Source organism: Cucurbita maxima, unplaced genomic scaffold, assembly GCF_002738345.1.
Source record: "Cucurbita maxima cultivar Rimu unplaced genomic scaffold, Cmax_1.0 Cma_Scf00652, whole genome shotgun sequence".
NCBI lineage: Eukaryota > Viridiplantae > Streptophyta > Magnoliopsida > Cucurbitales > Cucurbitaceae > Cucurbita > Cucurbita maxima.
The window spans coordinates 1-14,702 of NW_019272668.1; the positions used below are offsets into that span (position 1 = coordinate 1).

At 40.1% G+C, this 14,702-nt stretch overlaps 9 non-coding genes and 2 pseudogenes across 9 annotated transcripts; all 11 read left to right on the forward strand.

Annotated features, from left to right (window-relative positions):
- The first annotated feature begins 156 nt into the window (after nt 1-156).
- LOC111474773 lies at nt 157-275 on the forward strand. The gene has a single exon (XR_002716159.1). It is a non-coding gene; the product is annotated as a 5S ribosomal RNA (ribosomal RNA).
- A 133-nt stretch (nt 276-408) lies between these two features.
- On the forward strand, nt 409-525 carry LOC111474772 (annotated as a pseudogene).
- Nucleotides 526-679: 154 nt separating this feature from the next.
- LOC111474771 lies at nt 680-796 on the forward strand (annotated as a pseudogene).
- Nucleotides 797-950: 154 nt separating this feature from the next.
- On the forward strand, nt 951-1,069 carry LOC111474767. Its single transcript, XR_002716155.1, has one exon. It is a non-coding gene; the product is annotated as a 5S ribosomal RNA (ribosomal RNA).
- A 133-nt stretch (nt 1,070-1,202) lies between these two features.
- On the forward strand, nt 1,203-1,319 carry LOC111474768. The gene has a single exon (XR_002716156.1). It is a non-coding gene; the product is annotated as a 5S ribosomal RNA (ribosomal RNA).
- Nucleotides 1,320-1,492: 173 nt separating this feature from the next.
- LOC111474766 lies at nt 1,493-1,611 on the forward strand. The gene has a single exon (XR_002716154.1). It is a non-coding gene; the product is annotated as a 5S ribosomal RNA (ribosomal RNA).
- Nucleotides 1,612-1,744: 133 nt separating this feature from the next.
- On the forward strand, nt 1,745-1,863 carry LOC111474775. Its single transcript, XR_002716161.1, has one exon. It is a non-coding gene; the product is annotated as a 5S ribosomal RNA (ribosomal RNA).
- A 133-nt stretch (nt 1,864-1,996) lies between these two features.
- On the forward strand, nt 1,997-2,115 carry LOC111474770. Its single transcript, XR_002716158.1, has one exon. It is a non-coding gene; the product is annotated as a 5S ribosomal RNA (ribosomal RNA).
- A 133-nt stretch (nt 2,116-2,248) lies between these two features.
- On the forward strand, nt 2,249-2,367 carry LOC111474776. Its single transcript, XR_002716162.1, has one exon. It is a non-coding gene; the product is annotated as a 5S ribosomal RNA (ribosomal RNA).
- A 133-nt stretch (nt 2,368-2,500) lies between these two features.
- Nucleotides 2,501-2,619, forward strand: LOC111474774. The gene has a single exon (XR_002716160.1). It is a non-coding gene; the product is annotated as a 5S ribosomal RNA (ribosomal RNA).
- A 267-nt stretch (nt 2,620-2,886) lies between these two features.
- On the forward strand, nt 2,887-3,005 carry LOC111474769. Its single transcript, XR_002716157.1, has one exon. It is a non-coding gene; the product is annotated as a 5S ribosomal RNA (ribosomal RNA).
- Nucleotides 3,006-14,702: the final 11,697 nt, after the last annotated feature.

Genomic DNA, 14,702 nt, shown 5'->3' on the forward strand with positions numbered 1-14,702 from the left:
CTTTTTTTTTCTTTCAATTTCTCCGAGTTCTTTTCTTCCTTTCCGAGTTCTTTTCTTCCTTTCTCTACAAATGAGAACCTCCCCCGCTCACGCCCATTGCGTTTCGATCATGCCGCCCCGCATGCGTTAAATCCGATTTTGTGCGCATGGCATGTCGGGTGCGATCATACCAGCACTAATGCACCGGATCCCATCAGAACTCCGCAGTTAAGCGAGCTTGGGCGAGAGTAGTACTAAGTTGGGTGACCATTTGGGAAGTCCTCGTGTTGCACCCCTTTTTTTCTTTCAATTTCTCCGAGTTCTTTTCTTCCTTTCTCTACAAATGAGAACCTCCCCCGCTCACGCCCATCGCGTTTTGATCATGCCGCCCCGCATGCGTTAAATTCGATTTTATGCGCATGGCATGTCGTGTGCGATCATATCATCACTAATGCACCGGATCCCATGAGAACTCCGCAGTGAAGCGTGCTTGGGCGAGAGTAGTACTAAGTTAGGTGACCAATTGGGAAGTCCTCGTTGCACCCTTTTTTTTTCTTTCAATTTCTCCAAGTTCTTTTCTTCCTTTCCGAGTTCTTTTCTTCCTTTCTCTACAAATGAGAACCTCCCCCGCTCACGCCCATCGCGTTTTGATCATGCCGCCCCGCATGCGTTAAATTCGATTTTATGCGCATGGCAAGTCGTGTGCGATCATATCATCACTAATGCACCGGATCCCATGAGAACTCCGCAGTGAAGCGTGCTTGGGCGAGAGTAGTACTAAGTTGGGTGACCACTTGGGAAGTCCTCGTTGCACCCTTTTTTTTTCTTTCAATTTCTCCAAGTTCTTTTCTTCCTTTCCGAGTTCTTTTCTTCCTTTCTCTACAAATGAGAACCTCCCCCGCTCACGCCCATCGCGTTTCGATCATGCCGCCTCGCATGCGTTAAATCCGATTTTGTGCGCATGGCATGTCGGGTGCGATCATACCAGCACCTATGCACCGAATCTCATCAGAACTCCGCAGCTAAGCGTGCTTGGGCGAGAGTAGTACTAAGTTGGGTGACCACATGGGAAGTGCTCGTGTTGCACCCCTTTTTTTCTTTCAATTTCTCCGAGTTCTTTTCTTCCTTTCTCTACAAATGAGAACCTCCCCCGCTCACTTCCATCGCGTTTTGATCATGCCGCCCCGCATGCGTTAAATTCGATTTTATGCGCATGGCATGTCGGGTGCGATCATACCAGCACTAATGCACCGGATCCCATGAGAACTCCGCAGTGAAGCGTGCTTGGGCGAGAGTAGTACTAAGTTGGGTGGCCACTTGGGAAGTCCTCGTTGCACCCTTTTTTTTCTTTCAATTTCTCCGAGTTCTTTTCTTCCTTTCCGAGTTCTTTTCTTCCTTTCCGAGTTCTTTTCTTCCTTTCTCTACAAATGAGAACCTCCCCCCCTCACGCCCATCGCGTTTCGATCATGCCGCCCCGCATGCGTTAAATCCGATTTTGTGCGCATGGCATGTCGGGTGCGATCATACCAGCACTAATGCACCGGATCCCATCAGAACTCCGCAGTTAAGCGTGCTTGGGCGAGAGTAGTACTAAGTTGGGTGACCACTTGGGAAGTCCTCGTGTTGCACCCCTTTTTTTCTTTCAATTTCTCCCAGTTCTTTTCTTCCTTTCTCTACAAATGAGAACCTCCCCCGCTCACGCCCATCGCGTTTCGATCATGCCGCCCCGCATGCGTTAAATCCGATTTTGTGCGCATGGCATATCGGGTGCGATCATACCAGCACCAATGCACCGAATCTCATCAGAACTCCGCAGCTAAGCGTGCTTGGGCGAGAGTAGTACTAAGTTGGGTGACCACTTGGGAAGTCCTCGTGTTGCACCCCTTTTTTTCTTTCAATTTCTCCCAGTTCTTTTCTTCCTTTCTCTACAAATGAGAACCTCCCCCGCTCACGCCCATCGCGTTTCGATCATGCCGCCCCGCATGCGTTAAATTTGATTTTGTGCGCATGGCATGTCTGGTGCGATCATACCAGCACTAATGCACTGGATCCCATCAGAACCCTGCAGTTAAGCGTGCTTGGGCGAGAGTAGTACAAAGTTGGGTGACCACTTGGGAAGTCCTCTTGTTGCACCCCTTTTTTTCTTTCAATTTCTCCGAGTTCTTTTCTTCCTTTCTCTACAAATGAGAACCTCCCCCGCTCACGCCCATCGCGTTTCGATCATGCCGCCCCGCATGCGTTAAATTCGATTTTTTGCGCATGGCATGTCGGGTGCGATCATACCAGCACCAATGCACCGAATCTCATCAGAACTCCGCAGTCAAGCGTGCTTGGGCGAGAGTAGTACTAAGTTGGGTGACCACTTGGGAAGTCCTCGTGTTGCACCCCTTTTTTTCTTTCAATTTCTCCGAGTTCTTTTCTTCCTTTCTCTACAAATGAGAACCTCCCCCGCTCATGCCCATCGCGTTTCGATCATGCCGCCCCGCATGCGTTAAATTCGATTTAGTGCGCATGGCATGTTTGGTGCGATCATACCAGCACTAATGCACCGGATCCCATCAGAACTCCGCAGTTAAGCGAGCTTGGGCGAGAGTAGTACTAAGTTGGGTGACCACTTGGGAAGTCCTCGTGTTGCACCCCTTTTTTTCTTTAATTTCTTCGAGTTCTTTTCTTCCTTTCTCTACAAATGATCTTTCAATTTCTCCGAGTTCTTTTCTTCCTTTCTCTACAAATGATCTTTCAATTTCTCCGAGTTCTTTTCTTCCTTTCTCTACAAATGATCTTTCAATTTCTCCGAGTTCTTTTCTTCCTTTCTCTACAAATGAGAACCTCCCCCGCTCACGCCCATCGCGTTTCGATCATGCCGCCCCGCATGCGTTAAATTCGATTTTGTGCGCATGACATGTCTTGTGCGATCATACCAGTACTAATGCACCGGATTCCATCAGAACCCCGCTGTTAAGCGTGCTTGGGCGAGAGTAGTACTAAGTTGGGTGACCACTTGGGAAGTCCTCGTGTTGCACCCCTTTTTTTCTTTCAATTTCTCCCAGTTCTTTTCCTTTCTCTACAAATGAGAACCTCCCCCGCTCACGCCCATCTTCTTTCAATTTCTCCCAGTTCTTTTCCTTTCTCTACAAATGAGAACCTCCCCCGCTCACGCCCATCCCGTTTCAATCATGCCGCCTAGCATGCGTTAAATCCGATTTTTTTGCGCATGGCATGTCGGGTGCGATCATCCCAGCACTAATGCACCGGATCTCATCAGAATTTCGCGGTTAAGCATGTGGCCACTTGGGAATATCATCAGAATTTCATGCACCGGATCTCATCAGAATTTCGCGGTTAAGCATGTGGCCACTTGGGAATATCATCAGAATTTCGCGGTTAAGCAACTTATCTGCGTGGAGGAAAAATTGGACTATTCTAAGGGGCTGGGCTGGAGTGGACAGTACTTCTTGGCCTTTTACTAGTTAGTCCCCCCGGTAAAGCCCCCACCCCTGACGACCTATTATATTTTTTAGTAGAATTGCACATGCCAAATGAATTAAAAAAAAAACCCCACCCCTGACGACCTATTATATTTTTTAGTAGAATTGCACATGCCAAATGAATTAAAAAAAAAAAGAAAGAAAGGATTTTGACTAAATTCACTTCCTAAGTATGTATAAACACAATATTAAGAAGTAAAATTCTATATTGTTTTTTTTAAGATCTAAATATGATCTTTAGGAATAAAATGAGAACAAAGTCAAAAGGCCAAGGAGGGTGGAAATGACAATCAACAAATAAATGGAAAGATTGAAAAATATATAAATAATTAATCAATTCTAGGCATGAACTAAATGACCTTAATTACAGTAAATTAAAAGTCTTAAAATACATTAATGAAATACAATAACTCTAAATTGTAATCCACCCAAAATTCAAAACATGAAACTTCATTTCTCTTCAATGTGGCATGAACTGAAATATCTTTTGATAATTTCAACAATATTTTCTTCAAATCTTCATTGAAGCATATTGTATGATTGATGTCTCTTGGTTCATATCACAAAGCAACTACCTTTTGTTTTGTTGATTGCTAGTAGATCGCACTGCCTGAGAGGAAGTAAATCACCCCACTGGTGCTCTTACGATCATCAACGTCACCGGTCATGTCACTATCGCTGTAGCCAACAAGCTCAAGCTTCTCCTTTCCTCTCCTGGTGCAGTATCTCACACCCCAGCCTCTGGTTCCAGCCACATAGTGCAGGATGCGCTTGACAACCACAAGAGGCTCCTCCCTAGGTTCTTCCATGAATCTACTTACGTATCCAACTAAGTAAGCAAGGTCAGGACGTGTGTTTATCAGATAGCGCAGGCTTTTGACAATGTTGCGGTAATTGGTGGCATTAATTGCCGTCATAGTGCCGGCCTTCCTTAGTTGGAGTCGGGCTCTCCATTGGAGTCTTTATAGGGTTACTGTCCACAAGCCCAGTTGTGTCCAACAGCTTCTTCGCATATGCACTTTAGCAGATGGTGATGCCGGTAGTACCCTGTTGCACTTCGATGTCGAGGTAGTAGCTGAGCATGCCAAGATCGCTCATCTTGAAGTTCTTTGACATCTCCCTCTTGAATCTTCCGAGGACTAACATGTCGCCTCCAGTGATTATGAGGTCATCGACGTACACTAATAAGATAAGGAACCACTACAAGGGGAGTAAGATTCGGATTACCTTGTTGATCGAATATCTCAAGGCAAGAACATTGTTTGAAATTCAAATCACTCCACAAGCAAAATCGATCATGTCTAGCTTGAATGATTCTTGTTGATCAAATATCTCAAGGCAAGAACACTTGCTTGAGATTCGAATCACTCCACAAGCAAGATTAATCATGTCGAGCTTGAATGATTCTACATGCAACCTAAACTACATAGAATTGCAAAGAAACTTAGCCATTGGCTAAAGCAGAGGACAAATGCTTCTTTTTCTATATTTTCCAAGTCTCTTACCAATACAATATACATGGCTTTATATAGCCTAAAAAATGAAACTATTAAAGGCACTCCAAGAGTTGTAACCTTCATACTTTATGGCCATAATTAGCCATTATGTAAATGTAACCTAAAGTAAATAAAATTTCTTAAAATACAATAACTCTAAATTGTAACCCACCCAAAATTTATAACAATCAAACTTCATTCTTCTTCAATGTGGCATGAATTAAAACATCTTTTGATAATTTTGACAACCTTTTCTTCACATTTCATTGAAGTATATTGTATGATTGATGTTTTTTGGTTTATATCATACACTCTCACGATTAGTCGCTACTCGTCGTTGCCGGGCGTGTACATGTCATGCTCAGAGGCACAGCGCTTGAACTTTAGCGATAATAGGGTACTGTCGAGCTTCGTGTTTCAGGCTCGTGGTGCATGCCGAAGCCCATAGAGTGCCTTGTGCAGGCACAATACCTTGTCAGGGTTGTCGTTGTCCAGGAAGTTCGGTGGTTGTTGAACATAGTCAGTCTCCTTCAGCTCTCCGTTTAGGAACGCGGGTTTCACGTCGATGAGGTGGACTTCTCAGGAATGATGTGCCGCGATTGCCAGCAATAGGTGGGTAGATTCCAGCTTTGTCACTGGTGCGAATACCTCCTCAAAATCCACTCCTTGCTTCTAGACGTAGCCCTTCACCACCAGACTGACCTTGAGTTTCACAACTTCTCCCTTTTCGTTCGCATCAGTCTGAAGACCCATTTGAGCCCTATGACTTGGTGTCCCAGTGACATATCCTCTAGACTTTATGTCTGGTTCTCGGTGATGAATTTCATCTCCTTCTGCATTGCCTTCAGCTGGCACGGGTTCCTTTCTGCTTCAGCGAAGGTGTTCGGTTCATCTGCGTTGATGACATGCAGTTCGGCCACCTCTTGTTCCAGTTTGCGTGCTGCTAGTCTAGGGGCTTCACCTCCTCCCACTAGGTCGTCCATCCTCCAGTACCTGGCTACCAGATCTTCATCGTGATCGACATCCAGCGTCGAATCCACAGTCCGTGGTGTTGCAAATTCCACTGGTTCAAGGGGTGCAACTGCTGGCGGCTGTGACGGTTCCTGATGCTGTGCTCCTCCTTCTTCTGGCTCGATGACGAGGTACTCCACCGTGAATTGATTTGGGTTGTGGGCTGTCTCGATCACGTCGTTCCACTGCCTGAAGGTGCTTTCGTCGAAGATGACATCACGAGACACGTGGGCTCACCCCCCGCAGGATCATAGAGTCTGTACGCCTTGCTCCCAGGTTTGTAGCCGATGAAGACGACCTTCAACCCCTTTGGATCGAGCTTGACAAGGTTGGAACGCGCTACCTTCATGTATGCGACACATCCGAACACTCGAAAATGATGTACCACTGGCTTTCTATTGTACCAGGCCTCATGTGGCATCTTCCCGTCTAGGCTTCACATTAGCGACCGATTGAGAAGATAGACAGTCGTCATTACCGCCTCTCCCCAGAATCTTTCAGGCATCCCAGCCGTCATCAGCAAAGATCTTGTTGTTTTGCTAGAGGGAGTAGGGCATTGTTAGTCGCTGCTGCATGCCGAGCTCGTCGCAGTAGTTACTGAAGCTCGCTGAGGTGAATTCTCTACCTCAGTCCGTGCGTAGCATTCACATCTTCTTCCCACATTCGGCCTCCGCTAACGCTCGAATGCGCTTAATCGCCTATGTCGCCCCACTTTTCACTTACAGGAGGATCAGCCATATGAAGCGGCTTCTGTCATCGACTAGCAGGAGGAAGAGGGTCTTGCTGCCTAGGGCCGCCGGCTTGATGGGCCTGCAAATATCGCCGTGCACAAGCTCCAACAGCTCACCAGCACAGTAGGATGTCCGAGATGGCTTTATATAGCCTCAAAATGGAACTATTAAAGGCATTCCAAGAGTTGTAATATTCATACTTAATGAGCATAATTAACCATTGTGTAATTGTAACCTATAGTAAATAAAAAGTCTTAAAATACATAAATGAAATACAATAACTCTAAATTGTAATCTACTCAAAATTTATAACATAAAACTTCATTATTCTTCAATGTGGCATGAATTGAAATATCTTTTGATAATTTCAACAATATTTTCTTCACATCTTCATTGAAGCATCTTGGATGATTGATGTCTCTTGGTTCATATCACTCGGTCATATGGTTTGTTGCCCCTGTGTCGAGGACCCATCGTCGGTGCTCTTGGTGATGCTGTTGCCCCTGTGTTGAGGACCCGAGAGTGGTTATGCTGTTGGTGAGCCTGCAGCTGCTCGATGTTTGATTCCCACACTCGCTGCATACCAACCGAACGAGATTTGATTCCCTCCCAAGTCGATTGCGCGGCGATGGGGCTGAACCGTGGCTTCTGGGCTGGATTGAGGTTTGGGCAGAAGGTAGAGGCCGAGGGGAAAGAAGTCGGGCTAGCTCTCTCAGATTTTGGGTTCGGGTTGACCCGGATCTGTGGATCTTGTCTTCCTTACCAGCGACGTTGTTGACTTCTAGCAATAGTGAGGAAAACGTCGACGTGTAAAAATCGGCTGAAGGAAAACTTCTTCGAGGAAAAAAATAACGAAAAAAGAAAGGGAGAGAAATATTTGCTGAAGAACCGATGGTTATTATTTGATTTAGTTTCACGTATTTCAATAACAAACCTATCCTAGATTTAGCAGTAGTGGCATAAACCTTGCGCCCAAAAAATTGGTCAAAATGGCCAGCAAAAAATATGCTCTTCCATTAAACGGGGGGCGTTAATTCAGATGTTCAAAAGTAAAAAACAACTAACGAAATTTAAGGAATAAAAACATAGCTATTATCTAACAGGCGTTTTCGTTGCTAATATCGGTCCTCTTTCTTCCTTTTCCTCTTTATTTATCTTCTTTCTTTCTTTCCTCGAAGTTTAGTAGCCTAAAAGTTCCTAAAACCATAGATCTAAGAATGTTTACAATTTTTTGACCTCGGTTACCGACGATGGCGCTTACGAAAAAGTACAAAACATACCTTGAGTTATTGTGCTTTCGTTAGGGATTATTCTCATGGTGGTAACTGAGCGTTTGACGTCGATTTTCTGGTGGTTTTGGACTCGTCGAAGAAATTGAAAACTCGCCGAAGTTATCTGAAATCTCTCTCTCGCTCTCGTATTTTCTTTCTTTTCTCTGTTTGCAGGTATTTTGATCGATTCTGGCAGTTGTGGGTTGAAGGTTGAGTGAGGTGTGGCTATCATTTCGCGTGGGGTCCACGAAACTCGGCGGTCGCTAGAAAACTCACGAGTTTTCCAACGATTGAGTTTCTCTTTTTTTTTTTTTTTCTTTTTCTTGGGTCGTTATAGTGCGAGTATCAATCGTCTTTGCCAATAAATAGTTTAGAAGATAAACTGCATGACATATTTGTTGGAAATAAACTTAAATGAAAGAGAGAGAGAAAAAAAAAACAGTTTTTAAATTGAGTAAAAAAGCTATACTTATTTTAGGAAATGAGTAGTATATGGGTGAGAAAACATGTAAAGAAAACGTGGGATAGTTATGGCAAGAAAACTTGTAAATAGGCTTTACTTATCATTGTAATATTAGAGCAAGTAGAGCAAGAGTCATAATAGAGCAAAAAGAAGCAAAAAGAGAAAAAGAAGAAAGAGTTAAAGTTCTGTGAAATCGAAAAAGGCTTTTGAGAAGTCTGTCTCCTTGTCTCTCCCCTCTCGACACCCCCTTCAAAGTTTTCTAAACGGGTTAGTTTCAGAGTGAATGTCCATTTTCTACAAGTCGGTATCAGAGCGGCTTTTATTTTCTAAAAATTGGTATTAGAGCAAATTTTATTTCAACAAATTGATATCAGAGCTGATGGCGAACATGATGGGACAAATGCTGCTACCACGATTGAAGGAGGAAAGTTTTCTACATCTAAGTAATTCCAAAGCTCATCTTCCATTAAAGACACTTATATCATTTACCAATCAATTTAAGTATACATGTTTTAAACTTTTATGGTCTAACTCAATTTTTTTTTCTTACTGATACTTTAATTTCATCTTTACCTAAATCAAAGTTATAGAATTTTCTTTCAGACACTACCACTTTTAATATCTATAGTATACTATAAGATATTGACATCTATCAAGCTTCTTAGGTCATTTAATTCCATTTGAAACTACTTACTCTATACATTGGTACATTCATTCTCATCTCTATGTTCATAAGACTGTGTAGTTTATCTATGTTTAAGACGTCTAACTAAAACATATGATCTTGCTTAGCAAAATCATTTTCACGCATACACTAACATTTAGTAGCTTAAAACTATAACTACTCATTCACAGCAACAATCTCAGTAAATCTAAACATCATCAACATAACAATTTACATTCACATTCCATGCAAGGTAAAACATAACGTATTCTAAATTATAATAAATATAGAATTAACCTAACATGAATGCAGTAAATTATAATACAATCAATAGAGTAAAAGTCCAATTATGAGTTATATTTTATAATTACCAAATAATAACAACATGTCATTTTCTTATCTTACGCAAGACATACCTGGCGGAGACGGGGCACCGACGGTGGGACCATGGAACATGCCAAGCCAACATCGTAAGCTAGTCTACAAGATCTATAACCTAGGGCTCTGATACCAACTATAACGATCAAAAAATTTCTACTAATTTAAGGTCGCTACTATATACGTACAATAAACATTGAATGCGGAAGCCTTCATTTAAATTCTATAAAACATAACGTTTAACTTAAAACACAGCCATGGACTTACGTGTTTCGAAAACATCTTTAAAATGACACAACAAAAGACCCAAAATAAAATAAATAAGCGTTTTAAGTTTAAAACATCCTATTCTAGCCTAAGTCTAAGAAAATAAATACCATTATCCTATGCAGGTGCCATGATCTCGAGTTGCGATGCCATCGTTAGCCGTACAGAAATGCCATGCCTTAACCTGAAAAATGTAGTAGCACATGGCTTGAGTATTTAAAGAAACACTCAGTAAGTGACCTCACTATTGGGGTTAAATATAACAATCAAATGCAATGAAATGATGGGACCTATCTTTCGTTTCGTTTCGTTTCATTTTCCCTACGGTGTTGTCCTAACGGGTAATCGTGGACGTGTACTATATACTCTACACACGGCCCATACCAAGCTAGTTCGCACACCGCTGGGCCACTTTCCTTATCTTGTGGGCATACTCTGGGAGCCCCTTATGCTGGACCTGTTAAAACTAGTAACCGTCACGGCAGCGCTATGCAAAGCATAACAATCGTTGTCCTGCCATTGGATGTACGCGTCCGTACCCTCGTGATGGGATAAGGGTATCCCCCAAATGCATGAACACACATAATGCATGAGGTCCCCACTACTTATACAATTTCATTATCCTTTAATACAACCCCGCTAGCATTAAGTACATATCATATCATTTTCATATCGTTTCAGATATCGTTCATCATTCATATCATATCGTTTCTCATTCTTCCGTTCTCAAATCATACATAATTCTAACGGGGTTATATTTCATGTCATTTATCGTAATTTCATATCATTCATATCATGCTGTATACACACAATTTAAGAGACCTAACATAACGTTCTATGCTTTTAACATAACATTTCATCATATACACATCATACCTTGAGATATTGCATCACAATGTATCATATCATAAATAAGTAATAACGTAAACACTTCATAGTCATATCCTTCTCTAACTTATCATAGCCTTAACGTTCTTATACCTATCACAGTCATATCATTACATGAACGTACCTTAGTCATATCATCACAAGAACTTAACATAACGCTATCGTTCTATCAATCTATCACAAACCTATCCCTTTCTACCCGTAACCTAACCGTATTCTTCCATCAATCTCTCTTATCCATATCACTCCGGTATGTAACCTAGCATTAACGTTTCGTGAACGTATTTTACTCCTATCGTTACATTTCGTTTTGTGCATTCTTCTTGTATCCTATCTCAAACATATCCTTGAACACATCGTACAGGAACTATTATCATACAATTCACATATTATAACATATACATAACATATAGGAAGCATATCGATCCACAGAGAATTCACACATAGGTGTAAAATAACTATAATGCCCTCCACCCAAAATAACCTCCTTTTACCACTTTTAAGACACCTAAGTAACGTGGAACTTTATACACAACCTTGAAAGGGATTTATCAAGTTACTAGTAAGTTTTCACGCCCATGGGATCACATTTGGTTGCCTTTTATTGTGTACCTAAGTTAAAACTAATGAGTTGTGATGCTGATGCTACTCCATGATATAATGTATAAGCCTATGTTCTTTTATAGATCGTGTTCCAAGAATATACCTAAGATCAATTGAATAACATGGTAAATAAATAGCTAGGATTTATACCCAAAAGTGACAGTTATCTCCCATCATGTGGTGTGCGACAATGCCCCTATTCCTCTTTGATGTGGGATGCCATACACTATGTATCATGATTAGGAGGATAAGGAGGACCTCCTATTTTCCTCACTTAGTTGAAATGCACTGCATCAGAATTGACTAGAAAGATGACACGACCATGATAGCCCCACTCATGTGGTCACAGGAAGAGAACTAAAGGTTAATTTATGGAAAAGTTTTTAGGATGAGAAGGCAACATGTAAAAATATAAGCTCTAAGTGCCAAGCCCATGAAAACTCAATAAGAGATAACATCCTAACTTAAGGTTGTCATTAAGAGCCTATAAGTACGTTACTTAATAACTTTTTACTCACTTCATGTTTACATTGTTTTTCGGTACCTAGGAGTTGGTCATGGATGGGAGCGGACTTTGAAACGTGGGTGATAAGACAATATTAATCCTCAGCCCAATGATCCAAGCTTTTTTTGAAGCAAGAACCCTTGAATCAAAGAAATTAACACCTCTTTATATAAAATTTGGATCAACCAAGAGATAAGCGTAAAAGTAGATAACCTCTTAAAATCAAAGATCTAGAAGAAAGATTTGAAACCTTGTTCTAAATTGAGTCACTTCACAATTCAACTTAATCATGAATCAGTCGATGCAATCTACCATATGAATTGCATGAAACTGAGAAATGACAAAGAGGATACTAAAATTTCTTAAGTTAAAGTCTTGAACTTGAGTGATTACTTTTATTCAAAATCTACTTTTATAGTTTCTCCACAAAAGAAACTTTTGACTCTTCAAATGCCAACTAAATAAGTTAGTGGCCATGATTGGTAAGTTACTCCATTATCGTTTAAATCTCCACGAAAAAAAAAAAAACAAGTAATGGCCACTTTCACAAGTAATTTCCCACATTTTTTTCCCCACTACAACAAGTTATGGAATTAAAATACTAAATAAAGTTCCCAAATAAATTATCACTACTACTATTTATAACAACTTCGTCCTCTACTTCAACCGTGCAATTACTCACCCTCGAACCTCTAAATATTTTTTCTTTAATCAAATAGCTTGTAACATATGAAATGGAGGTTGAATCGAGGCTATCCAATTTTGTAGATGAAGAATGAATGCTTGTTGAATCTTCTTGGTCTTGGACGTATAATTGGTCTAGTTGAAACATTTGGAACATCATGCTCTCTATCATCTTTCCTCTCTTCAAAAGGATTTGTACTCCAATCAGGAAAATCATAACCTACATCAAAAGAACTCAACTGAGAAACATCGGAAGTAGAATGTAGAAATTCCCTTGGAAAATCAATTTTATAGACATTGATAAGGCAACCCTAATCCTCAGCCCAACGATCCAAGCTTTTATTTTAGCAAGAACCCTTGAATCAAAGTAATTAATACCTCCTTATGCGAAATTTGGATCAACCAAGAGATAAGGCTAGAATTAGATTACCTCTTACGATCGAAGATCTAGAAGCAAGACTTGGAACCTTGTTCTAAATTGAGTCACTCCACAATCTAACTTGATCAAGGCTTGATTGAATGACTCGGATGCAATTCTACCACAAGAATTGCTTGAAACTTAGAAATGACAAATATGATGCTCGGATTTCTAAGGAAAACGTCTCAATTTGAGATCTGAATTACATTCATCAGCGAATCTGTTTTTTACATAACATATTGTGGGTATTTATAGTCTCCCGACAAAAGACGTTTGTGGCCAGAATTCAATCCCGATATGTTTGTGGACGGGATTTATTCCCGATCCCCTTTAATCTCCTCGAATCAGAAAAAATCATCACCTTCTTTCAGTCACCTCCTTTTGAAATGTTTTGATAAAATCTTAATGCTTCACTCACAAAAATAATAGAAGGAAATTAGTAGGAATAGGAAGCAAATGAAGTGTACACAATGATTCTTATCATCTTTCTCCTCGAATCAGAAAAAATCATCACCTTCTTTCAGTCACTCCTTTTGAAATGTTTTGATCAAATCTAAATGCTTCACTCACAAAAATATTAGAAGGAAATTAGTAGGAATAGGAAGCAAATGAAGTGTAGTAAATCCATAAACTACTTTCTTAAAGAATAAGTTAGCAGCATGCTTTGCATCATCCATAAATCTATCTGCCACATGCTTCATCTCGGCCAACAAAAGTGTTTATGCAACATTTTATAAACTTTATTAATCCTAAGATGTCCCATTAAGGCACCACCATATGCTTCTCTCAAAAACAAATCTTTTATAGAGCATTTAGAAATACAAAGCATACTCTTAGTAATTAAAAAATTATGAAACACATGATACTCATCCACCATTTTTTTTTTGGACAAGATGCATAAATAGTTCTAAAGTCTTGGTCATCTCCATATAATTCAATAATATGCTCAACTCCAAGAATTTTTCAGTAAGAGAAGTAAAGAGATCATACCTTTTAGATAACACATGAGCTACTGTATTATCCTTACCTTGCTTATACTTGATGACATACGAAAATGTTTCCATAAATTCCACCCACTTTGCATGTCTACGGTTCAGTTTGCTTTGACCCTTCACATACTTCAAGTTTTCATGATCAAAGTGGATCACAAATTCTCTAGGCCATAAGTAGTGTTGCCACACATGCAATATATGAACTAAAGCAAATAATTCTTTATAATAGGTAGTATATTTCAATGTTGGCCCATTTAGTTTTTCACTAAAATATATTAAGTGCTTTCCATCTTGAATTAAAACCTTGTGCCCAAACCACATACTTCACATTCAACTTCAATAGTTTTATCAAAACTAGCCAAAACAAATAATGGTTTGCTTAATTTCTTCCTAAGATAAGAAAATTGGATGCATTCTCTTGTATTTATCCCCATTTAAAAACAAAATTGGATGCATTCTTTTTCACTAAGTCATTCAATAGTTGAGTTATGGTTCTAAAATCATTTATAAATCTCTTATAGAGGTTAGCTAACTCATGAGAACTCCGAAATTTACGTGCACTTTTTGGTGTTGGCAAATCCATAATGAATTTAACTTTGTCTCTATCCAAAGCTACTCTATTTTTACCAACTATGAAGCCAATAGAGTGAACTTTTTCCATGCAAAAACTACCCTTACTAAAATTAAATTTCTCTTTTCTATGTGTAATCAAAACTAATTTAACATGTTCCACATGTTTAAGCAAAATCTTCAAATAAATTATAATATCATCAATATAAACAACAACATGTTTTCTCATATATTTTCTCAAAACATTATATATTAAGCGCATAGGTTTACTAGGAGCATTAGTTAACCTAAAAG